Source organism: Lepeophtheirus salmonis, chromosome 1 (genome assembly GCF_016086655.4).
Source record: "Lepeophtheirus salmonis chromosome 1, UVic_Lsal_1.4, whole genome shotgun sequence".
NCBI lineage: Eukaryota > Metazoa > Arthropoda > Copepoda > Siphonostomatoida > Caligidae > Lepeophtheirus > Lepeophtheirus salmonis.
In genome coordinates, this window is record NC_052131.2 from 2108919 (window position 1) to 2135283 (window position 26365).

Sequence of the window (26365 nt, forward strand, 5' to 3'; positions counted from 1 at the left end):
CTAAATTATATTTCTACAATCAATGAAAAGAAAAAAGAAAACAACCACCCAGTTCTTCAAAAGATAAAGGTTTCATCCACAGCGAAACTTTCCAACACTTTATGGGATCTTTATATGAGTCTGACCAGACCATAAGGTATTAGGTGTGGTATAATTCCTTTTTCCATGCATGATTGTCTCCTTTGCAATCAAAACAGTGCTTACATGACAATTGACCTTGCATCTTTGACATCAAAATTACCAAAACCAAAATTGGGGGGGATTGCCTGTCAGTGTTAATTCAATTTTTCAGCGTTTTCGCCTTTATCAAAGAAATACTTGAAAATATGACGTTTTTTTGTATTTCCTGTGTCCAGTTTTGATGCACACTCAAACAATACTAAGTCAAACAATCACAAAACAGTTTATTTAGTTTTTTTTTAGTACAAAATCTTACCTTTTTAACATCATAAGCAGTTGAACTTATACAACGTGAGATACACATTACTAAAGCCATCTATAGGGAAAATAATGGATTTCTTTTTACTATACCTAATATATAAGAGTCGTTTTCTCCTTGTCATGTAAGTAGACCATATACATTTCGTGATAATAAATATCTATTCTATTTTAGAACGTCAATCTTTGTGTAGAGGGTGGTAGATAGATATGGACAGTATTAGAGCTTAACTGGATCTGAGTCTACATCCAAACACGTTTGCTTGCTTGTTTGATCAAAAATCAAACTTGGCACAGCATTTTTGTACTTACTAACATAGAAATTTACGTTGATTTTCCACTGTCTGTTCCCTTAATTTATTTTCTGGACGTTGGTTGGTTGAATTCGCATTAACTATTGTTAAGTTGTGAGCAATTTACAACAGTTATTGTATAATAATTATGTAGTTGACAATAGGAATGGATTAACTGCTACCAACAGATTCTTCTCAATTTTTATGTTTCTTTTTGAAGGAAAGGTTGCAATGTACAATAAACATAAAGACGTGTTAGTAGTCAGAAAAGTATTTAGTTTCTCATTCTAGAGCTTTATCCATATATATAAACATATATAAAGGTTTTTTAAATCTTCATTCATAAGCTGAAGCCATAAATTAAGCATCCTTGAGCCCGTCCTATCATTTTAAAGGCCCTAAATTGTAATTATCTGTTATAATGTATTCTAATAACTTATGGATTCATACTACCCAATTACTTTTTCATCAGACATTTGTATGAACATGTACTTACGAGTACAAACAGCGATGATTAAAAGAATTTTTACTCCTCTGTGTCTTCCTCTCCCCCATGGAACATGAAATTCTCATACTCATTACATGTCTATTTAAAAAAGAATAAAAAGATTTCGTGCCTTACCATTCTATATTTTTTTCTTCTTTTTTTCTTTTATGAAGAATCGTTTAAAATAATTACAACTTAAATATTCTTCACGCAACGATTTTATTATTTTCGGTCTTGAAAAACCAAAATGAATAGAATATAAGATAAAAAAAATCTACCAACCTTTGAAAGAAAAAAAAATAATGTATTTTTTTCTAATCACACTATTTGCAAAATGGGTAGAGAAAATAAAAAAAGTAATATAATAAATCATAAATTTAAAAAAAAAGTATGCATATAGTTTTCTTCAAATGTTGTTTAACAACTTGTCAGCAAATTGGAGTATTTTATTTTTAGTATTAGATTCTAAATCCCAATTATAGATCATGAATGGATTGTTCCACATCGGTTTTTATAGATTTTTATACTATTGGAAAAATAATGGGTTTCAATTAAATTATGACACACTTTTGTAAATGTTTTTTAGAGATATGATAAATTAAAATTCAAAAGTTCCTTAAAAAATAATTATTTAGTTGAAATTGTCAAGTATCTCAACTTATTTTTTAGATACCTTACAAAATATGTAATCAATCTCAGCTTATTATTGCAAAAATTTAAAGAAACTAAACTTATTCCAATCAACTGTACACATAATAAAATGACATTTGATGGAGGGGGGTGGAGAAAGATATGGGCTCTGTGCCCCCTGTCCGTAAAAAAATAATTATAAATTTATAAAAATATTGTTTATTTTCATCTGCTTAAGTGCCAATTGGAGTACTTTGTTGGGGCCAAAGGTCTTCATTTAGTAAGTTAACGGACAATACGCTCAGGAAAAGTTATTCTCTTCAACTCAATGTGCGTAGGTTTGCATCTCGGTCGTTTGTAGAGAAGGAAATATAGTTTATGTAAATTGACTTGAAAGACCATTCCTAGGTTAGATGGAGTAAAATTTAATACTTTAATGTTTACTTATACTTAATCAGTGCAATTTCATCTCAATCAACTAAAGAAATATTAAAAAAAAGACTTTATATAAAATAAAATATATGTTTTATGTTCTTTGAGGGATATGTCCAAACTTTTATGTGTATATAAATAAGTACAGAAATGCTTCACAAATAAAAAATGTTTCAGAATTAAATATACACCCAGTATAAGGATAAATTACATAAGGTACTATTTTTTTTTTTTTGTTCGTATTAAGTTTGATGACTTGCATAACTTGAAAAAATTCATATGCTTGATGATAATCTTTCTCCTACATCTTTCAAAACGAATTAATTATTCACAATATTAAAATTTGCAATAACGGAAAATTAGGTCGGAGGCACAGAGTTTGGAAATTTGAATTATATATAACATCAACTTTTAATTACCTCATTTTCAGGATTTTTTTCCGTTTTAATGATCGTAACTTTGTCAACATACTAGAAACTAACAAAACATCAAATGTGTGGTCACAGGGGACAATAATGACGTAAAATGAGTCCATAATATAAAAATTATAAGTAAAGTAGTTCAAGGATGCAATTTCATGCAACTTAGGCGAATGATTTGTGTTTTTATCTTGATGAAAATTATGCAGCATTCGGAGAAGCGATGGTTGCAGCTTTTGTTAAATGACGGTTTATTGGATCTTTAGTACTTAGATAGTACGCAATAAGTTTTTTTGAAAAGCTCCTTCTTTTAAATAACTATGTTTGAACTTTTTGTACGCAACGTAATTTTAGAACAAGGTACGTGATTGACCTATTATATTATGTAATAAAAAAATAAAATTAAGCTATTATAGAACAACTTTTATTTGATTTTTTGTTTAACACAAGATAGAGAAGCTTATTTATAACTAACGCCGTTGAAAAAGTTTGGAGAGTAAGAAAATCCTAGTTTATTTAATATTAACAAAAACAAATACTGTTTTTTAATCTTCACAACAGGTTAGATTCTTTAATAAATGTGTACACTAATCTTTTGATGCTAAAGAACATAATTATTAGTTTTGAGACTCCGTCCAAGATCAATCCCCCGTCCCTTGCCTGATTATGTCTTAAGGATTTTTCGAAGGACGGATTTGGACTGAAATTTCAAAATATCTAAATAATTAGATTGAAAATTTAACGGTTTTAAATCATAGAATGATTTTTGTTTTGTTTCACACTATGGGCATATTTTCTTTCCATCTTAGTTATGGGTGATTCTAAGTGAAATCAATAAAAAAGAACCATTTTTAATGCACCATCTTTGATTTTTTTTTTTCAAATTTGGCAAATATTTTAATATTAGTTAAAAACTCAAAAATCCATTCAATCGGATGTATCTCTAAAAACTTATAGTATATATGTATTTGTGATATAATACAAATTAACAAAATATTGACCTCGTGATCTTATGGATAAAAAGTCAATTTGTTAGTTCATATAATAAAATACAACAAAAGAATAAAACAATTATCTATAAAATAATTTTTAAAGTAGATCTTTAAAAGCATTCAAAATACAGTGATTTAAAAATAAATTACAGCCCAAAAATTTAAAAGCTTCTAAATCCTTAACCGGAGGACGAAAAAGGCTGAAATTTTGGTTTTGGATTTGTTTTGGCTGGAAGGGTTTTAGCCCCTATACCAAATATGCAAAAAAAAAAATCAATTTTTTTTCCAGAAAAAAATTTAATTTTCTGACATACGTATTAACTTTTTCAAAAGATTTTCTAAATTCAATTTTTAAAATCCGTGGAACAAATATGATAAAAAATATAGAAAAAAAAGTGCTGAAATATTCTTGGTTTGATTAACATCTCCAATTATGTCCACTAGTGTTGGCAAATCATAGTTGTACGTTTCCTTACACATTTTGTTATTGGTTTTATGAAGCAAGTATGAGTACAATTGTATCGAAATCAATTTATTAACATGCATAGCGTTGTTGTTTTTTTATTTGTAAAAAAAGATAACTTTACTTCTAATATTATCCGATTCAAATTAAAACAAGTATTTTTTCAATAGTACATAGGATTGCAACACGGTCCCAAAAATATTTATTAATTCCTTGGGATTCTCCGACTTCTATTAATTATTTGGGTTTTTACAAGTGGCAGTTACAAACGGACTGGGCTATTCACAAAACATCGTGGCCTCAACTATTAAAATGGAAACGTGTCCGTGATAATTATTGACAAGATTATGAAGATTGGTGAGCTTCTAGTAGTTGTAGTATGGCAACTTGGATCTACCAATAAGATGGGACTAGAGTCTAGACCACACAGAGCCAATAACAAACATAATTTTAAAAATTCTTACAAACAAATATTAACTATTAATATATCAGATAATTGACTTCACATATAATACCGTCTGGGCCTACGTGGATCATATTTACTCTTCGGTATCAGCTTATACCTTTATTGCATAATATGAGGTTTATTATCAGGGGTCTCCCGTGGCAATCATAAAGTTTACTTATCCATTAACTGATTCATATTGAAAAAATCAAAGAAATTGAGTTATATAATGTAGAGTATTCCATTTTTTCTTTTTGTAGCTAATTACTTATTGTAGAAGCAACATTGTAGTTAGCTTTATGTAGCTTGTTTGGTCAAAAGTACAAAAAATAGTTAACTTTTATTCCTTGTAATTTTGGATACTTTCATTACTCTATTAAGCAAAAACTTAATACTTATTTTTTAAATTTCAAATGGCCAACCTATAAAAAGAGGTGAGGATTAGGTTTGAGACTAGAGACTCTCATGTAGGGCCCCTGATAAAACTATTATTTCCTTTAATTTTAACATTAATAAGTACAATAATAAAAGACCTGTAAAATAAAATTCAGGTTCATCATTGAAAATGAAAGTCTACTCAGTAGTGCGGGAAATATATGTGAGTCAACTAGGAATTAGTTGACTCCTGAGTACAGAGAGGAACTAATTTTTTCAATAATTTTAATCTCAAATTATTTACAAAAATTTATACTAATAATTATGATTGATATATTTATATAATTTCTCCTCAAGCACAAATTAATAAAAAGTTAGCATACAAAAAGTAAATTATTTTTTTATATTATTTCTTTATACATAGTATCAATAAGATATTGGAATAAGTTTATAAGCCTCTAATGGGCCTATTAAAATTATGTTCTATATTCTGAATTGGTATGTATTATTAGACTGAGAGAAAAAAACTTATCTTCCATTTAATATCTCGAAGTAGTACATAGCTGGGACCAAAAGAGAAGTAAGATAAACAATCAAATTTATAAAATGGGTCAATAGGACCCAGTTGGTATTTTAAGAGTTTAAGTGAAATACGTTTTCATTGCTCTATCTATCCGAGGATTCCCTTCATATAGTAAATTGTTCATCCCTGAAAATGTTTGATTTCAATCATTCGTGCGCTGTTCCTATAAAGAATCGTATTATTGTAATTTATTCAGGTAGCATGGAGTTAAGTCCCCCATGATCTTAGAAATAAGCTCTCCTCCTTGGGTACAACTCCACATAAACGTTCCATGTAAATATATACATTACTAATACATGAATATTTAAAAAAAAAATTTGAATATCAAATGAATAAATCCAAGTCTATCATGAAAGAATTCCCCTTCACCGACGATGCGTATTGATATAAGTATTGGACTCGCATACTAATAACAAATATGCACATAAGTGTATTCCATGGTAGTATCCAACGAGTTATTTTTGACTCAAACTTGCGACAGAATGATTGATCAACAAATCTTGGAGATATATTGATAATAGGTATATGGATAGGTAAATGCACCTATATTATTCATTATATTAATGAGACAAATGAGATAAACCTTTGAAAAAATGGCTGATGTAAATAAAATAATTTTATAACATGCTTATTGGAATAAGGGATTTGTGTATAGGTCAGAGTTTGGGATTAAGACTCCAAAATTGCGAATCAACTTGCTCAAATAATCGAAGACTCGGGACTTGACTTGAACTCGAAAGTCATTTCATTTTTTTCAATAAATATAGGGGTATCAAGGATAAGTTTGCCCCCTTGTCATACTTTCTCTTTCTATCTCGAAATTGTAGGCAGCGACAGAGGAAAGATGAAATTAAATTATCGCAACCTTTTAATAATAAGAAAATAACTCGGGTACGTCAAGCGAAGAAACACGAATTGAAGAATATTTGATGGATTAAGAGAAGGATTTCGACTTTTTCGGATAATTAGCACTTTGAAATTAAATAGAAGGTATCATTGTGTGGAAATAGTTGTGAATTTGGCTCTTATAGAGTATTTAAAGGAGGGTAAGGGGTGAGTTCTCTCGGAGTGCATCCGTTGACTGAGGGATGAGTCCAGAGGAGATCATATCTAATTATGTTGTAAATAACTATAACTTTGTGGATCCATCCATTGGAGCTGATATTCAGACGATTTAGTCTTTCTGGAGTCATTTCAAGGGTATACCCAGACGGTTAGGAGTACTGAATACCTCTAGAGAGCTTTTTTAGACCTCTCTCAACGAGTATATTTGGAGGAAGTGGCTTAAGGATATTAGTTCTTTTTATAGAATTCTTGACGACATTACGAGTCAATATCCGATGTGAGGTTCTTTAATATATTTCATTTATATTTAAAAAATTCTCGAATAAAATAACTCGGAAAATTTAAGATCCTTCTCTTCATCCGTCAAATATTCTTCACTTCGTGTTTCTTTGATTGACGTACCGAAGTTATTTCCTTATTATTCAAAGGTTGCAATAATTTTATTTCATCTTTCTTCTGTCGCTGTCTCCAATTTTGATATAGAAAGAATGACCTGTGTGCAAACTTATACAGGATACCCCAATATAGTGTATTTTTAAGACTCAATAAAAATATTCATGGGTTTGGACTTTACTAGGAGCTTATGAGCAAAAAAATAAGATTCGACTGGGACTTGAAGTATATTGACTTTTTTCACATTTGATTTGAGTCACTGAACTAGGTCACAAGTTGAGGTATTAAATTTCACAATATATGTATATATCATAAATCAAAATAAAATAATTAAATATATCAGTTGTAGAAATACTTGTGACGGTGATTAAGATGATGCCATGAATTTTGTAAGATCAATCAAGTTTTTGGGAAATATGTAGTGATACTTCATAAACAAACGCAACAGATTTTAAAAAAAACGTACTTACATACATGCTACTTTATTCAATACCGATCAAATTGATATTGTTTAATCGAATTAACTAATGAAATTCATGTTCTAATTCACGTCATAAGAAAATAATATAATTGCTATGTAATTCTAAATTTTGACTAATCATTTTTTGTATTTTGTATCCGTTCACAAATGGGCAGGACGTTTAACAAAATATGAATTGAATCCCATTATTTATTAACCAATAGTAATGTAACAACTTCTAATTATTAATATTTTGTAACAAAGTCAAAAAAATATTAAATATACATAAATTACTTTAAGGATTTGCAAAATACGGCTTATGGAGCGCTAGATACGTTTTGTTGCCTGCCGAAAGGCTTCTTTGCAGCAATATAAATGTGATTCTGATGAATATGCAGGGTGAGGACTCAAAAAATGGAATCATATTCGAGGCTGTCTAGCCTCATTTCTGTAAGCTTGCCAATTTTGTACTTAGCGCTGTTCAAAAGAACTGACAATAAGCAACCTTTTGATATTTTTTTGTTTTTGTGCAATCAAAAAGGTCCAAGCAACAAGAAAAGCGACTGAGTGTGTGTTTTGTCCTCTGCGCACATGTCGATCTCTGATAAGAAGATCTTCACAGTGGACACTGTTCTGAACAGGGGAAATGATCTTTTCTTGGCTGAATCAAGAGATCAGGTCGAGGGAACCTTCAGGGCCAAACATCCAGCTCGGGTCATGGTCCTTGCATCCTGTTGTGGCGTCCGACAGGCCGGCAAGATGCCTCCCTATTTCTTCAAGGGCAACGATAAAGTTAACACAGACGTCTACGACAAGGTTCTCAGGTGCCATGTCTTGCCATAGTTTAAGGGCACTTTTCGAATGGGCAACTATGTGTTTACTTAAGACAGCACCCCGGCACACATATCCAAGAAGGTGTAGCATTTCTGCCGGCAGAACATGGCTGTCTTCTGGCCGGCAGATTTCTTGCATTCGTTCTCACTCGACGTGAAACCCCTAGACTTTGCTGTTTGGTGCGGCTTGAAGGGCAAAACAAACCAGGCTTATCATCTGAATGTCGATACTCTAAAGGCTGTGATCACGAAGGAGTGGAACAACATGTCCTCGGCCTTCATCAAGGCCAGCTGTGCTTCTGTTCGTTGCCGTATTGAAGCCATCATTCAGAATGGAGGGGGCATATAGACTACAAAAGTGGAGAAAATTGTTGAATAACCAACTTTTGCTTCAAAAGTTTGTCCTAAAAATGGCAAAAAATAAAAATATTTATAATTTGAAAGTCTGCGCCCTATATAGCAAACTTTATTGAATTCTATCTCCTTTGTCCCCAAAAAATAAATAAAAGGCTCAAAATCAGTTTGTTTTTAGCCAAATCTTCCAACTGCTGTGCATATCTTCATTTAGTTGTAGAAAACAACACGTTATCCATATATAGAATCGCTGACTACCAAGTAGTGGATAAAATATGTATAGATCATTGTTACTGGTGTCAGGTTTATACCCAGAGTCTAGGATGTGATCCTGGGATGATAATAGATAATATATAAATAAACTTCACTTCAAATATATTGATTTAACTGTCTTTCAAATTTCGTTGTGATACTTTTATGAAATATTTAGATATGGAGCTATTAAATAGTTATACTGGAAGCAGTTTTTTTATTATTTAACCAAAAATAAGTACAAATGGCTTATACATAGATCTACTATAGGGTATAATATTTAATGTAGTTATAAATAATATTTTTATTTGGTATATATATGTATTCTTATAAAAAGTTATTCAAGCATTTTAATGGTTACATTATCTAGAAAAAAAATTACATCTCTATTCATTTTAATCTTTAATAGAATCTATGAAGGAAAAATTTGATTACAATATACATACTCGTATGTATGACAAACCCTTGAGTCAAAGGATTAATAATGGTTCATTCACCAAAAAAAATCATGTAATTGTTACTCACACTATACAAATTTTTACAAATAAAAGGTGCTCATTCTTGAGTAAATAGCCTATGGCCTAATAGAATACAATACTTAAACAAACAAATACTATAATATCACAAATATTAGTACATTAATATGACTACTTCTTTTGTAAACATTTACAACTTCATTTCACACTGATAAGTAAATTTAATTCATTACGCCCACATTGGTGTAAGTTTAAGCAAACATTAACATAAAAGATTATATTGATACAAAAATTACTCTTAATTAGATATATTTTTACAAAAAAGTATAGGCATATCTGATTTTCCGTTTCAAAAGTTGTCTCAAAAACATGCAAAAAGTCTAAGAAAGATTTCTGATTACGTACAGTTAATCATTTGTAAAATTATAATTAAATAGAGAAGCACAAATGTTGGAAAAATTTTAATAGATTAAACATTAATAAAACTGTAATTTATACAATGCAACTTTCAGGAAAAAAGTTGAAAAGTTAAATAAAGTATATTATTTAAGAAGTCAAATTAGACAAAATAGAGTGTTTAAGACAAAATCAATTAATTATATATAATGATATGTATTCAAATGATTAGCAACACATTTTTTTAAGTCAGCTGTCGATTTTCTACTTTTTTTATTCTTCATGAATTTTTTTAACTTCAATTGGCTGAACTTACAATTCTTTGCATGTCTCATCCAATTGATGTGGGATCATCAATACTTATAAACTTCGTATTTTTTTCCTTTGTGACCACCACTTTTTTAGACATTTTCCGTTCCTGATCTAGAATTATTATTTTTCAATTAGGTTTTTGTTATTTACAAAAATATACGTATAACATCATAAAATATTTTAAAAAATAAGAAGGAATTCGAAAATAAATATCAGAATTAAACGTTTCAGCTAAGAAAATTATCTTACCTATAAGCCCCAATTCCACTCGTATTTATTTGAAATATATAAAGTGAAAAAAACAATTATCACAAAACGGTTGCTAAAAATACAAAGTTAAACATAGAGAGTGCTAAAGCAAATACGTAATTCTATAAAATCAAAAAATAAACATACAAACGAGAAAATACACACCTGAACCACATCTCAAACTAAATGTAGAAAATATTCATATTCATAGCAAAAAAAGATGCAACGGACGTATCTCCAATCATTCTATAATTTTTGGAAATGTATCTATTATTGCCTTTTGTTCATAATAATACCAAGCCGACCAAGAAGGAAAATATCGAATCAAACCTGTGGTGAAATTCCAATACAAGGAATTTGTCTTCGGAATTCGGGCAAAAAAAGCAGCATATCTTGCAATTCCTTGACAAAGTAACTTGACTTGCTATAAGTGCTTAAAAAGAAATTAATACATAGTTTACTGAATGGATATCCAGCTTGAAATATTTTGAAGAAGAATTAAGAACCAAACAAGGACGTGCATGTGATTTCAAGGTAACCCTATCAGGCCCAACAACTCAACCTTACGCTTTAGTTGACAAATTAGATCTAATACCACGTGATACTTTACGAAAGAATGTAAGAATTGCACCATCTTTGCAAGATATACTACATTTTTACTATATTGTACGCACCAAATAGAGCAAAACTACACTCTTACATTCTTGGTAATGTATTTTTGACGCAAATGTGATTTAATAAAAACAGCAATTGTTAGGCCTGATATTGACGTGAGGATGTCTTGTTGACTCCTATTCCACCAATACTGGCCACTTCTATTGGATTACGGGCTTCAAACAGTCGAATTGTTCAGAGTAGAGGGAACAATTGCGAGAAAGAAAAAATGATAGAACTTCTGTTGTTCTAAACGAACCGAATACTATCGGTCCTGAATACATTGCACATTTTCATAGTCGCTTTGGACTTGTTTTTCTCTTTCAGGCAGTAAAAATGTAAGATATGCCTAATTTCTTCCTTTGAGACCTCCATACTTGACGCACGATAATTCAGGACTTAACCGGTCAAGTGCAATACTGTTCGAAAAGAGTTTGTAGTATACATTCACACCTTACAACACTTTATTATATGATCCGATGTGACCAATATTGAACAAAATATACTTGGTCAAATAAAGGGGGCGAGAAATAAAAAATTACTTTTTTCCACAACTAGAAAAAAAAAGTGCATATTTTTACGTACGCACTCTGTAAATTGTACATTTAAAAGACCAGGATCCTTAGCAATTCATGACTTCTCTTATAAATAAATACTCAGGCATTGCACTTCTGCAACTTTTTATATTCTATAATTTATGTATTATTACAAATGAAAAATAATCTGAAAATATACGCTTTAAAAAAAGTAGATATACTTTTAACTCATGAATTATTCTTTCAAATGATTAGGTACTTATTTTGATCTTATTTCATTTATTTTATTGTATTTTATTTGATGTTTATATATATTTATATACGTTAGAGAATTAAAGGCAAACTCTCAAGGGTTTTTAAAATTTATAGAAACAAGATTGTATTTTGATACGACCTGCTGTTTAAGTTGTTTATTTATGACCAGTTCAAAATTGCATGGAATGAAAAAACAAAGTTTGAAACTTCTGTTCTATGTGCAAACATCCTGAACACTTGAAAATAATATTCTTTATTTGACAGATTTCGATTTCTATATATATTTATTTGTACCAAGAGTGTTACGTTTTATGCAGGGTTGTTATAAGTAGCTACTCAGATACCCAACGATTGGCCCACCTGGGCTAAATCAGTTAGTTAAAAACCTATGTGAATCGTTTGAAATTCAATATACATATGAAATGTAGACTTTCAACTCTATATTTGAAAGTGAATACGGCAAGAGGAATTAGTGGGATGTGTTTGCCGAAAAAAAAGATTGTGCAGCGCATTTGAAATATGAATACGGTTTAAATTTCTTCTACAAATAAATGTAAAATTGTTAGGACATTCTAATTTATTATAATAATGTTTATTTATAAATACGCCCTTCAGGCCTTTGATTTTTTATGAGCATTATTATTTAAATATATACTGTATCTGTCATAAGTGCTAGTACACTTTTTACTTTATTAGAAAGAAAGATAAATCGAGGCATAATATTGATGATGCAAAAAACATTATAAAAAGGAGATGAACGATATTTTAACTTGTATTATTTTTCAAAAGTTCCGCCCTCTGCCACAATACAGAGCTCCAAGCAGGTTCGAAACTTACGACAAACTTTCCTGAGGGTGTCTACCAGAATGTTGGCCAATTCCTCCTCCACTTTAACCTTCATGACCTCCACGCTGCTGTGGTAGTGGGCGTTGTCCTTTCTCTCTACGGCGTGCTATACGTAGTAGTCAAGGGGTTTCAGTTTGGAGGACTTGGGCAGCCACATCTCCTTGTACCAAAATTCATTCGCCCCTAATTTGTTTTCAAATACTTTTGGGTGACCTTGGATGTGTAGCACGGTGCTCTGTCCTGTGCCCCTACCCAATTTCCAATGCTGTAGGTTGTGTTGATGGCGGGAAACACTTTCTTGACCATATTGTTTTTATATTCATTGGCCTTCAAGGTTTCTTTTATCTACACCGGTGGAAATGCCGTACCGTCTAAACCAATGACACCGAGCATCATGGCATTGGCTGGATGTTTGGAACCCCGTTTAATTTTACTTCAAGAGAGGCATGGCATATTTGGGGGTCTTGGCGATGTACTGAAGTCTGCAGGAGTTGCTGACTGGGTCGACTGTGAAATTTTTTCATCCAAAAAAATGAGGACTTTCCTTTTGGGGTTCTTCAAATTATTAAGAAGGATCTAAGATCGTTCCAGCTTCTTTTGTCTGTGTTAAGCCGTCAAATCCTGAACTTTTGAGACAGCCCTAGACTTGAGGCCCAAATCCTCCTTAACGATGTAACAGACAGCCATTTGGGGAACCCTGAGGTCCCTGGCCATTTGATAGTTGTTGTCACAAAGGTTTGCGTCTATCTTTGCCTTCACAATCCCTATTAGGATTTCTGTGCAGACGAATTTTGGTCTTCCTGACCTATGATGATCGACAAAGGATTGGGTTTGGTTGTAGAGCTTCTCGGCATTGTATACAATGGTCCTACTGATCCCGAAGTTACGTTCAATCACAGGGGGATTGTCACAGGTTTTGATGCGTGCAACGATTTTTTGACGAAGTTTTCCCATTTCTGTATTTTGGAACTCCTAAAAGACCTACGGCTGATTTTATTTCTTATATAAACACCTGAAAAAAAGGAAACTGGTTTTTATTATTTTTCCCTTTTTATGAAATTTTCGCGAAATTGAAAAGTTATTATCTGTATAAAAAGTGTACAAGGACTTATGAAGCATACGGTATAAAATAGTGTGTGTCCTTATACCCGAAACACAAACACTGTTTTTTGGATATGAATACGACTACATAGGGTGTTGAATTATATATCAAAAATTAAGGGATGTCTTAAACAACAACTAAATAATAAGAATGTTCATAAATATATTAAAATTAAAAAAGTTATTGGTAAAAAAAGAAACCGTTAAAAATTGATGTTTCATTTTTTTTCAGAAGAAATAAAATCAATTATCTTGTTTTAGTACCATACAGGATAGATTATTAATTTTTGGATTTAAGTGTCAGTACATATATATAAATAAAACCAAGATTTTTTAAATATGTTTTTACAGAAACACCTAGATTATAGCATTAAATAATACTGAAACTGAATTTACAACTAGCACTTGGGTAAAAAAAAAAAAAAAAGTAACCTATGTTGTACGAGACGTCATCAAGACAAAACAAGATAGATGTATGTATCCAACAAAAAATCCAAGTGCTACGGTATTTATAAGGTTGATCAAAACAAACTCTGGCAAAACACCTTGATGATTATATTAGAAAATATACTTACAAATTGTATTTAGAGAAGCCTTCAAGTGAGGAGGCCTCGTGTGAAGCAATATATATATTTTAATTAATGTAATGTTTTAAAAAAAAATAAATTCATAACTTAATAAATTGGAGACTTTCATTTTTTTATTAATTTATATTTATGAAAAACTAGCCAGCCTTCGCCAGGTAGGCACTGTGGGCGGAAGGTTTATTCTTGGCTTCACCATTTTAAATATAACTGGTTTTTTCCTTTGTACTAGTCTAAACCGATTTATTTTATCATTTGGACCGTTCTAGACCAAATTCTACCTTTGGACCGATACAGATCAAAAATTTCAAAAGACCGAATTTGTTCTTCCAAACAAAAATCAAAACGGTCTCGAACTGATGAAAGATTTTCAGACCGAACACCAACACTACTGGACGGGCTCCACCAGTTGGGCCCTCCGGGCATTGACCAATATCCGGAGGACCCACCTCCATGAAAAAGAAGGGGGAGAACAAATGAATTAATTTTATATTAATTTATTTGTTCTCTCCCTTTTTTTCCTTAGATTGCTATAGAAAAATTTTCTTTCTATCTCAAACTCTTCTTCATCTTCTTTTTTTTATCGTAGTAATTAACCAAATTTCTTTTTTTCTTGTGCATTCATTGATTTAATAAACGTTCTCTCTGTTTCCATAAGTACAATGTTAGTTTTGGGTATTTTTTTTTTTGTGCATTTTGAAACAACTACCCAAACCTTAAAAAACCACTAGGAAACACCAAGAACCCAATAATACGGTCAAGTCAGAATTAAACTTAGCTCAGTACCTCAAAATTTTATACAACTATTATTTTATTTCTAACGTCTGTATCTGTCTCCGTTTTGGCTTGACTTCCGGAAAAGAATAAATATTGTTATTATAGATGTATACCAGTATAATTAAGATTTGCATGGAGCAATTCTATTAACTTCATAGCTGCATGCCACCAAATCCCTCATTACTTAAATTAAAAATAAAATACAGAGCTTATAAATATTTTCAAAAAATTTACATTTATAAATATGTTTCTTTCTTCGCCAAATAATTTAGAATTTCAATAATTATAGATTTAGCTTTACATATTTTCTTATATTTATTACAAATATTTCAAACATCACAGATGTCGTTCAAATGAAAGCTTATCAGATAGTCATTCATAGGTGCATTCAAGTGATTACCCATCGTAAGTTGGTAAATAAATAAACATCTTATCATCAAAACCTATGTAGGAGGGATAGTCATTAAGACAAGTCTATATTTAATAGCTCTATAAAAAAGATAAAATCAATATTTGAAGGGAAATTACAAATAAATTATGCTGTCAATATTTTAATGATAATATAAATTAAGAACCCAAAAAAACCCTAAGTATACAAAATAAGTTTTAAAAAAAAAATAATTTCTATTTATTTAAATTTTCATCAGAGGAAAATATTTAAAAATGGTAGTTTATTTAGACAAGTTGGTATTATTGATGATTTGTGTTTTTTGACTGTATTAATTGATTTTCAACATAAGTAATAAATTAATACATATGGTTAAGATCCTTTTTAGTAGAGTATTGGCATTTTAGTAATGTAAAAGACTTTTTATTGTCAAACTTAACTAATCGGAGTCCGATTTTACTGTGTAAAATTCATAATTAAAAATTGCATTCTAATTTACATAGAATAATTATGTTCCAAATTTTAATTACAATCTTAAATCTAAGCCTAAGCACGTTGCTACTTTTATTGTTAGTTTCAAACTTTCTTTTATTTAAAAAAAAACAAACAGAAATAATGCTCAAAATCAATTGGTAGTTAGCAAATTTGTGTTCAATTTGTCCCAACTATGGAGTTATTATTCAATGGCTGATTGGAATAGCTCACAGCTTAACGAGAGCCTATTCAAATTCAACCAATAAATTTTAAGAAAAAAAAAACATCAAAAGAACTAGCTACATCGACAGGCCCTAACAAAATGCAATTTAAATTTTGTGTCGAAGAAGTAACGCCGTGTAAGATGTATTCAATACTAGACGGTACCTCATTTTTATTGTCTTACCCCATATCGACACAACCCACAATATATAGTAAATATAAGTTTTTGACGTTATGGCCAAACATATAAGCAAATATCCGACAATTCTGTCAAAATTAGACATAATATATAAAAGTTTAAATTTATAAATTAATTAAGGAACATTTTGATCTAGAGCCCTCAAAGTCTTGTTCTCAGAAAATGTGGTATTATGCACATCACTAATCAGAGCCATAGATTTTTATTATAAAAGGTATACAATTTTGATTTTTACAAATAACATTCTGTCTTCATTTATAAATGATGAACTACTTGGCAAAAAAGATCTGATAGACTTGAAACTCAGCCGGTTTTTGGATATCTTTTAGCAGAAAATACCTAAATGCAGTCAAAAAACAAAGACAAATTACCCTAAAAGTGGGACACTTTACGTATATGTTATGTATAGTTAGATTATGAACATATCTACTACCTATAACTCAAAATGAATAACTGGATTTCAAACAATAAAATAAACACACATTTAAAAACAAATGACCCGTTTCTTTCTTTTGTTCTTCAACTTGTTTTTTAAATGATGTGGCCCTATCTTTGATAGGATTCAATGTGTACATAAATGGTCCATATTCACAGACATCAATGCTAACTCCTCGGAGTCGTCTATATTTTGTTGGATTATAACTTTTTTTTTTTAATGTCAACATATAAAAAATTATTCATCTTTCTTGCCAAAGTCCGCATAAAATCCATGAAATATAAGTTTATTTTGATGCCCACAGAACCAAACACAGAAGGATAATAAAATTTATTGTCGAATTCTTTTGGGTTTTGTTCCTGTTTGTAGCACATATAATAAGTTTATTACAATGATATCAATAATAAGACTAAATAAGGTTAAACTTTTGATTCCATCGACATGAAGCGAGTTTGAGAGGGCCTTGAGTTTCTTGAAGATAATGTTTTTAAATGTCAAGGACGTAGAGTGCATTTTTCTTTTTTGTATAAAAAAAAATTTACAAATACTGTCTGAGATTTTTTTTTTTTTTTTTTTATTAGTATAACAATTTTTTACATAAAATACTTTAAGTCCAATATTTCATATAGATATTTTGGTGAATTACATGGATTCTATTCAAATTTCTGGGGTGATTTAAGATACTCCAAAATGTTCGCTATCATAGCTTATAAGTTTATAAATACTTTTTAAATATAATTGATAGATTTTGCTCATTGTGGCGATGAATTTTAGAAATAAATGCAAAATATGGGGCCTCCAAAGAGTAATGAGAATTCTTTATAGATAAAAAATTGACAAATACAATTTGTCGTAGAATGGTTCGTTATACTGGTACTAGAACGGCACCGAATTACAGATTTAAACGATACTATACTAAATTAGAATTGAAAAATGTACTAATTGTGTCATATTGTCGTAAAATATTGGCCTACTGATGTCGTAAAACACTCCTAATTTTTGACTCGTCCTTTATATATAAAACAAGCATGAAATTTGTATTTTATTTAAATAAAAAAATCAAATTTCCGATATAGTAACCCCTTCCCACCATACTACAACAAACAACATACTACAGAGTGCATATAAATTGCCCTTAACAACAATTTGTTTTCAGAAGAAAAAGTATCCAAACGTACAAATACCGATACCAATGTTGGTACTGGAACCCGTACGAGCATGTTGGGATCGTCACTTACTGTCATGTTGGTCCATATTTATTCAGTACACTCCAATCTTAGGAGCAGTCAATGGAACCATTCTATGGATTACTTCCTAAAAATATCGATAGTTTAGTAAGTCAAATAAAATATATCAGATTAAGACCATTGGACATATCATACAAAAAAATATTGATAATTCCTAATAGTACAATACTAACGAAAATATTAAATTTTTTAAATTATATAATTTATTCCATTATATAACAGGATAATTACAAAAGGGATCCCCCGCCTCAATGAGGTCATGAATGAGCATTTTACCTTTTATAAAGACCTACAAGTGGCATTGAATATGACGACACTGGACCTTGATCCTATATAAGAACCGACCCACCACTTGTGCATTTACAATAAATACCAAAAATTGTACATATAACAAAAATCTTTGTTATAAATAGAAGTGAACTTGACACTTTTGTTGCGAGTGTATATTTCATCTTTAAAATATTATGTATCATTACAATTTATAAACTTAATGAAGGAGATATGCCAGGGAGCTCTCGCTCGACTCTCCATATTTTGTAATACAATATTTAAGAAAAATGCATTAAGATTCAATGTATACAAATTGCATAGTCCTTTAATGGAAATAGCATTTAATTTTAGGATTCGATTGAATTAAATATAAATAACTAATGGCAATTACTATACGTTTTTAATATTAATAATAACTGTAGACCCTTCCAATCATTTCCAAACTTGTTTATCACTTTATGCATTGATGATCAAATTTTAATGTTGCTTAAAAAAATAGTAACAATATCAACAAAAATATGCTATAGATATAGGCGCTATTGTTGGCACAATGCCAATATTTTTGTACCGGTTCCGATACATAAATAAGTATCGGTATTTTAAACCTTTTTAAAAAAAAAATTTAATAGGTTCGGAAAAAGTCCTTCTTTTAGCTAAGGAGATCTTGTTCATAATTGGTCTCATCGGATCAAACGATATCGCGTTGTGATGGCTAGAATGTATACTACATACTCTTGTCGAGTAGTATTGCGCTTAGCCGGTTCAGTCCTGAGTTATTGTGCGTCAAGTATGACCTTCTCAAAGAAAGAAATTCTCGATATTTCACATTATATAAAGCCCCAACAAAAATTGCGATATATACTGGGCCAATACTTTGTAAGGTCGTGTTGTTATAATTTTTTTAAATAATTAATTTATCATATTGTACTTCCTTATTTAATTTTTTGGGGATGGTACTCCATTAGTTTAGAAGTTGTTGGCAAATTTTAGAATTAATTATCGAGGTTTGAAATAATTTTTATTTACCCAAACGATGAATATGAAAAGAAATGATGGAAGGGGATTGGAGGATGTCTTATAATTCTGTATAAAACATGTTTTTTTGAATGATAATGTATGAGTTTTCAAAAAATATATCTTCATTGGCAGTGGTTCTTAACAGGGAGTGAAATATTTAAGACATTTTAGGATAAATTACTGTCTCACACTTTAGGCCTGAAAATAAAAATATCTTTTTGTAAATTAAGCGCATTTAAAAATATAGCTTTTTATTGAGACGCTGAAACGGGGAAATCAAGGGCTTATGCAGGGGGTGAGCCTGGGACTGTAGCCCCAACCAAAATTTAGAAATTTTTGTGGAGGAAAATTAAATTTTTTCAATTCTTTTCAAAATTCAATTTTTGTAAATTGCAATGGACTTTCGGAATTTTCATAAATAGCTGTGGATTTTTCAAAAAATTTAATACTTGAAATTTAATTTTTGAATTCTTTTCTGACTGGCAGTGGATTTTTGAAAAAAAAAATGATCAAAAAAGTTCAAAAAACAAAGCCCCTCAGTAAAAAAATAAATACATAATCCTGTGGATACCGCTAAAAATTGAGATATAAGGTTAAAAACAATTTTTATTCGGTCTACAAAATTTAATACCTTTTCCACAACTACTATTTTAGAATATTAATTGACAGGTATAACTAAAATGTTAAAAAAGTATTCAATTGTTCACTATTGCTTATAGTATCAAAATAAAAAACTACTTGGACTAAATAAAATTTTACAGTGTTAAAACACTCATTTTGATAGTTGAGTTGCCTCAACACCTATAGGAAAGTACTCCTGTTAGGATTTGAAGGGAGTAACATAGGTAATATTATTACTCAAAATGGGTTAAACCACAAGAAAAGGTTTTCAAATTAAAAGATAATTCCTTGAACTTTAAATTATTTCTCTTTTCTTTTCTGCGGTGTGAGAGATACTGAGAACCTTTATGAAGTATACGAAGGAGAAAGAATAAAAGTGATGATTTTTTATGCTCTTCAGTAATGAGGTGTTCCATCAGGAGACAATGTTGTTGAATGAGTCTGTGTAGGTTGCTGTTGAAGAAGCAATGATGATGTTGAACAAAAAAACGAATAAAAGAATCATTACCATAAAGTTTGAATGCCTCAAGGGAGTTATTTTTTGTTCTTTTTTTTCAAAATGAGAAAAAAATTAACGCTGAATTAACACATAGCTACATGGGTAGAAGGATTTTTTTCTTCATATCATAGGTACATATGTAGGGTACTGGGGTTTCTAACTCGGGATCCTGTTTCCCGGAACCTTTTGCGATTTTACAATCCCAAGATATCCCACTTTTATATATTTCATAATGAAAGCTTCATTTATATATATATATATTAGTAAATTAAACATTGAATGACAAAACACGCCTTTTAAAGTTTAAAATTATATACAACGAAGCACCAAAATGTTTCGAATAGTAGAACTTTAATTCCACTAAACGGCACTCACGGGCTATAAAATGCGTCCTGTGCACTATCAGGGATAGTGGTACAAATGAAGAACAAGAAAACTGGGAATATATGGGTCACGCTATCTTAAAGTGTATTCTTTATTTTTCAAATATAAAAATCAATACTAATTATATATATCAGAGCATTTATTATTTACTACCGGGATCCCGATGTTCCAAAATATTGTTTCCCGGTATATCCGCTCAAGGACTATTTCCCGGAAAACAAGAAACCCTAGTACATAGGTACTTACAAAGACAGAAGAATATTTTGAGAAGAGGCATACACATATATGGGCCATTAAAAACTCCCTTTTTTTTAATATTGTATTTTCTGCTTGATCATCTTTGAATATTAAAAGTTATAGAAGAAGAATAACAATGCTAAACATGGGAATTTGCATTGCTTCAAGAGTCATTATGAAATAATGTACTTATAAATGTACTCGTAGCTATGTACTCTTTGGTTTGCCTGTCACGAGGGACTCTTAAATTGCAAGATAAGGGGATTTTGAAGTAGTGTTGAATCAACTCAAACAATTATCTCAGATCAACATCGACTTGAGTAGAACATTTCTTGACTCATTCCTAATCAGTCCAATCTTTTTTACGGGTCTTTTTTAGTAGGTCTTTCAGCCCCACGGTCCTACAAACGAAGAAAATAATGAGTTTAAATTTTTATTATCCCTAAATCTCATCAAATGCTTTGTGTTTTGTAGGGATGTCCTCCATAACTTAGGTTATTCTAATTTCTTGACATAATGGACATGTACTAGATGAGTTGTAATATTATTTTTTTTTACTCAATGAATCCGAGCTGGTTTGACTTAGACTTGTACAATTTTAAACAATTTACTTACATTTGCCTCCTATAAATTGAATTTAAATAAATGTTATAAAATACAAAAGGTGTATCCAAAAATTGTATTTGAATGCGATTGTTGAGTCTAGTGATGGAACTGTCTCCGATCAAGCCCTGTTTTATAACAAATTGGACGATCTCACAGTTGCTAAACAATATAAACTCATTAATGGTAATGTAATATGAAAAATAATGAATATTCTATTAAATATAATTTATTAAATGGGCAGTTCATATACACAGCAATAATTTTTTCCCCACTTCTTTTCATTTTCTATTTTATAAACTCGAATTAATCCTTCATGACTATATTCGGTTCGACTTTAGTCAATAAAATATGTACTATTTTGAAGGCTTCAAAAAGGTACCTTAGGTTATAGGTATTGAAGAGAGAATTTTCTAATGGAACAATGACTTACATAGGTAAAAAAGGGGGAAAATGCAGCAACATACATACTTAAGAAAGAGGGTGGAGTTAAAATCATCTGAGATCATTACCTAAATAAATAAGATTGGTTACAAAAGATTTATGTGTTAACCAATTATAATAATCAATTTTTATAGGTGTTTCATTAAGTGTATATTATTTAACACTGAAGAGCTAATACGTTATTATAAAATTAGTACCTACCATTGAGGCTTCTCCATAGGACACCTTTACTTCATTTATAGATCATTATATTTTTAATGAATATTATTATTTTATCTTGTCTAGTATTTATTAGATGCATAATCTAATATATTATTACGACTTTTCAAAAGTGGAGTCAAAATTGAGCCCCGTTTTATATTATCCCTTTAAAGATTATGATTTAGAAACTAAGGGGATATTATTAGATTAATTTAATACAATAGATCCATATTAACTATTTTTGTAGGATAATATGTATATTTTTTACTTTTTAAGACAATTAACAAAATATCAGAGATAGTAAATTAAGAAGCGACAAGATAATTGAAAAATGAAAAAAAAAAATATGTACTCTTATTAAGTTCACCCATTTACTCAACCTCGATGAAAAAATAGTAAAAGAATCACATTTGATTTGACAGCAGAATAAAACTGCAATCTTCTTTACTAGAATTACATCCCAAGCAATGGCAAGAGACACAAGATGAACTATGATGAGCAATAAACAATTTGAAACCTATCATAAGTCAAGGTGATATTTCTTTCCATGAATATTCTTCACATGTCACATCTCTTCTTATGTTATCGTTAATAAATATTAATCTATTTATCAGTCAATAGTTATAGGTTCGTAAACAAGATAAAAAAGTACATCAATTAAAGTGTGGAGATTTTAAATCCAGAAAATTTAAGAATAGCACATATTACTATTTATTTTCTTAAATTAATTCAGCTTTTATTGAATCTTTTACTCCTACAGTCTATCACTTAAACCAACCACCGTCAACATTAACCACAGCCTCCAACCTAGCCCTAAACCTAGCATAGGCCTTAATAAGGAACTCCTTCTTCATATTGGCAACTTCCTCGAGAATGGAAGCCCGCAAGGAGTCAATAGTGTTATGTGCACGTATATTTGACTCTTTCTCGAAGACGACCCACACGTAATAGTCCAGATTTGGGAGCTAAGAGGCCACATTTCCTTTCCCAAAAACATAGAGGCAAAGTATCAGTGAGGGGCGGTAAATTAAGTGCTGCTAAAAATTATTAAGTGGTAGCACCCTCATTTTTTTAAAATAACGAGCGGCAGCTATTCACCTTAGAAGAGCAATAAAATTGGTAGAATTTTCACATATCTATTTAGGTTTTTATTAGTTTATCTGTTTCCACCTCTATTTGGACTCGGCTAACGGTTGCCCAAGTGATGAAGCACCAGCTTCATCCTTTGTAGAGATACAGTTGCAAAATAAATCTTTATTTTTTTGTTGACGAATTTTCCGAACTGAAATATGATTTTCTTATATTTTTATGCAGTGAATTGACATAATATCTCAAAACCTAACTTAAACATAAGTTTAAAAACTATAAAAACCTATATACAATCTCAAGCTCACTATCAGTCTGAACAGGATGATATTGCTCCATACCCCGAAAATAAATTTCCCCTAAGAGTGTGCTTCCTAAGCTTTTTCCACAACAACGACATATCAAATTCTCTTGCCACACCCATTATAATCAAAGTAATCATTTCAATTATTAGAAGCTATTGCACATAATGTATAAGTGTCAAAAATCATATGGTACACTTGAACTTGCAATAAATTAAATTTTTTTGCAATCATTTAAATTATTGCAATCATAAATAGTTCTCAAATTAAAATACACCTATAATAGCGACAAATTGAGTGCCGCCCAAATTTAAATTGAGTGAGAGCACGCTCACTGTTTTACAAAACGAGCGGCAGCGTGTTCATAAAATTAGTAACTAAGTGGGAGCACGCTCAAAATTTTTTGAGCAGGAGTAATAAAGGTCTTAAAAATGTTGTTTTTTCCCGGATAAATTCGGTTCCGATTACCCAATTTGGTCAAAGTGCACCAATTTAAAATTTAGCACGACACTGGATCTGTTAACAACTATTTAAGATTTTTAGTATTATAGTATATAGAGTTTTTTATCTTTGGCGTGCGCCCGAAATTAAGGGACATAATAATGGCCGCACGGGTTCTTATTCGTAGGACATCTCTAGAACTTTGTACTTTGTTTTATATTGTTTTGTCAGCTAAATCTGATTAACACACTTTCATAAGCATATATAGGTCTAAACTTAATCCATATTTAAAATCCTTACACATTATCAACACCATTTCTTATGGTTTTTACATTTGATCATTTTACTATAGTTAAAATTTAAAATTACTTAATTATATTTGTGGGGCAGGTTGTATTAAAGTCGAGTAAGTATCTATGAATGAGAATTTCTTTAATTTTAATAAACAAAATAAGTAAAAAAGTCCATATTTGTATCATATCAAAAATATGTTTGTTTAAGAAAACATGTTTGATAAACATATTTATATATTATATCTAAAAGATATTAAAAAATAATATTCCTTGGGGTCATTGGATTAAAAAGTATTTTTCTATGGCGCTATTAAGTTATTATTCTTAACTACATGTGTAAGTATGTATGTACATTGTAGCTAAACTATAAAATATAACTCTATTCACTTCCATCATTAGAGAACAATCAGTTAATATTATGCAGTAGAATGAACATATACATTTAGTTTTTAATTAATTCAGATAAATGTTATTAAAAAAACCCCTAAAGCATGGCCCTTCCAAACAAATTACACACATTCATGGAACGAAAATGTTATTTACCCTTCATGGAAGTCATGTTTTGAACAATAAAAAAGTATAAAACACTTTTTTTTTTCTGTCAGAGCCAAAAAAACCCTCTATTTTATAATACACTTTTTCTTAATTTTGGAACATATATAATTACGCATAATATACTTGCAACAAAATGGAATAATTCGGTCAGCCAAATATTTCTACGCCACAAATATAGATAAGATTTGAAAAACTCCATTGCAAATAAGCCGCGGCATAAATAGTGATGGGAAGATTCCAAAAAAATTTCCGATCCGATTCTAGTAAAAATTCCAAATTAAAATTTTTCTCTACATCTGAGGATCGAAGGAGAGTTTTTTGTATATCAATGATAATGTACATATTTGATTTTTTTTTTTTTCAAGTTTGCCAGAGCTATGCAAAAATATATTTTTTATTTATTACGTGAGAGTATAATAATAGAAGAATTTTGTTTTCAATATTCTTCTTTAGAGGTCAGTTATAGCCTCATAACTCCATATTTTGTAAGCACGTATATGTATGATTTCAAAAATTGCTTTCATACCTTGTAATTCGACATTTTGACGTTTTGTCCAAGGACTGAAGAATCGAAAGGATTTGGATGAGAAGTTAGAATGATATTATACACTTGCTGTAGACTTTTTGACACTCCTATAAAAGAATATAAACTGTGATTCAAAAAATATTCCAAGTAGTAAAATGCCATTTGTTTTTTTGATTAAGGCTAAAAACATAGCCCCTTAAATTTGAAGAATATATAATCCAGTAAGTGCTAATGTTAATGGGCTTGTAAATTAATCAATTAATATTGATTAATAAAAAATTTGATATGACTTTTCTAGTTTTTCCTTGTTTTAAGTCAAAAAATAAGAGAGGGGTGTCAATACATTCGGACACGACTATTAACTCAAATCGTGTAACGCACAAGTTATAATTACTTATAATTATTCAACAAAATAAAAAACAATTTCATTATATTTATGTAGTAAGTTTATAAACCCTTCCGTTCTGATGTATTTCTGTTAGTTTGAAGGGGAAAAAAGAGTTAAATATTACTGAGTAAAATAAATAGTCTTTGAACGCTTTAATAACTAGATTTTTAGAATAGGAGGAAATATTACTCTTTTATGTTATACATATACAATATACATAGATCATCAGGTTCTGTTCTTCGTATACCGGTTCTAATCAAGAAAGAAAATGTAAAAAATTTGGATATTTGTGTGTACTGCTTCTAAATTAAAATGACTATTTTTATAATCAAAACACATGTACAAAAGTAAAGTTTTTTGATTTTTTGATGGGACATGTTGTTTTACATCTATTTTATTACATTTTTCCAGTTAAAAAAAGATCCTTTGGCT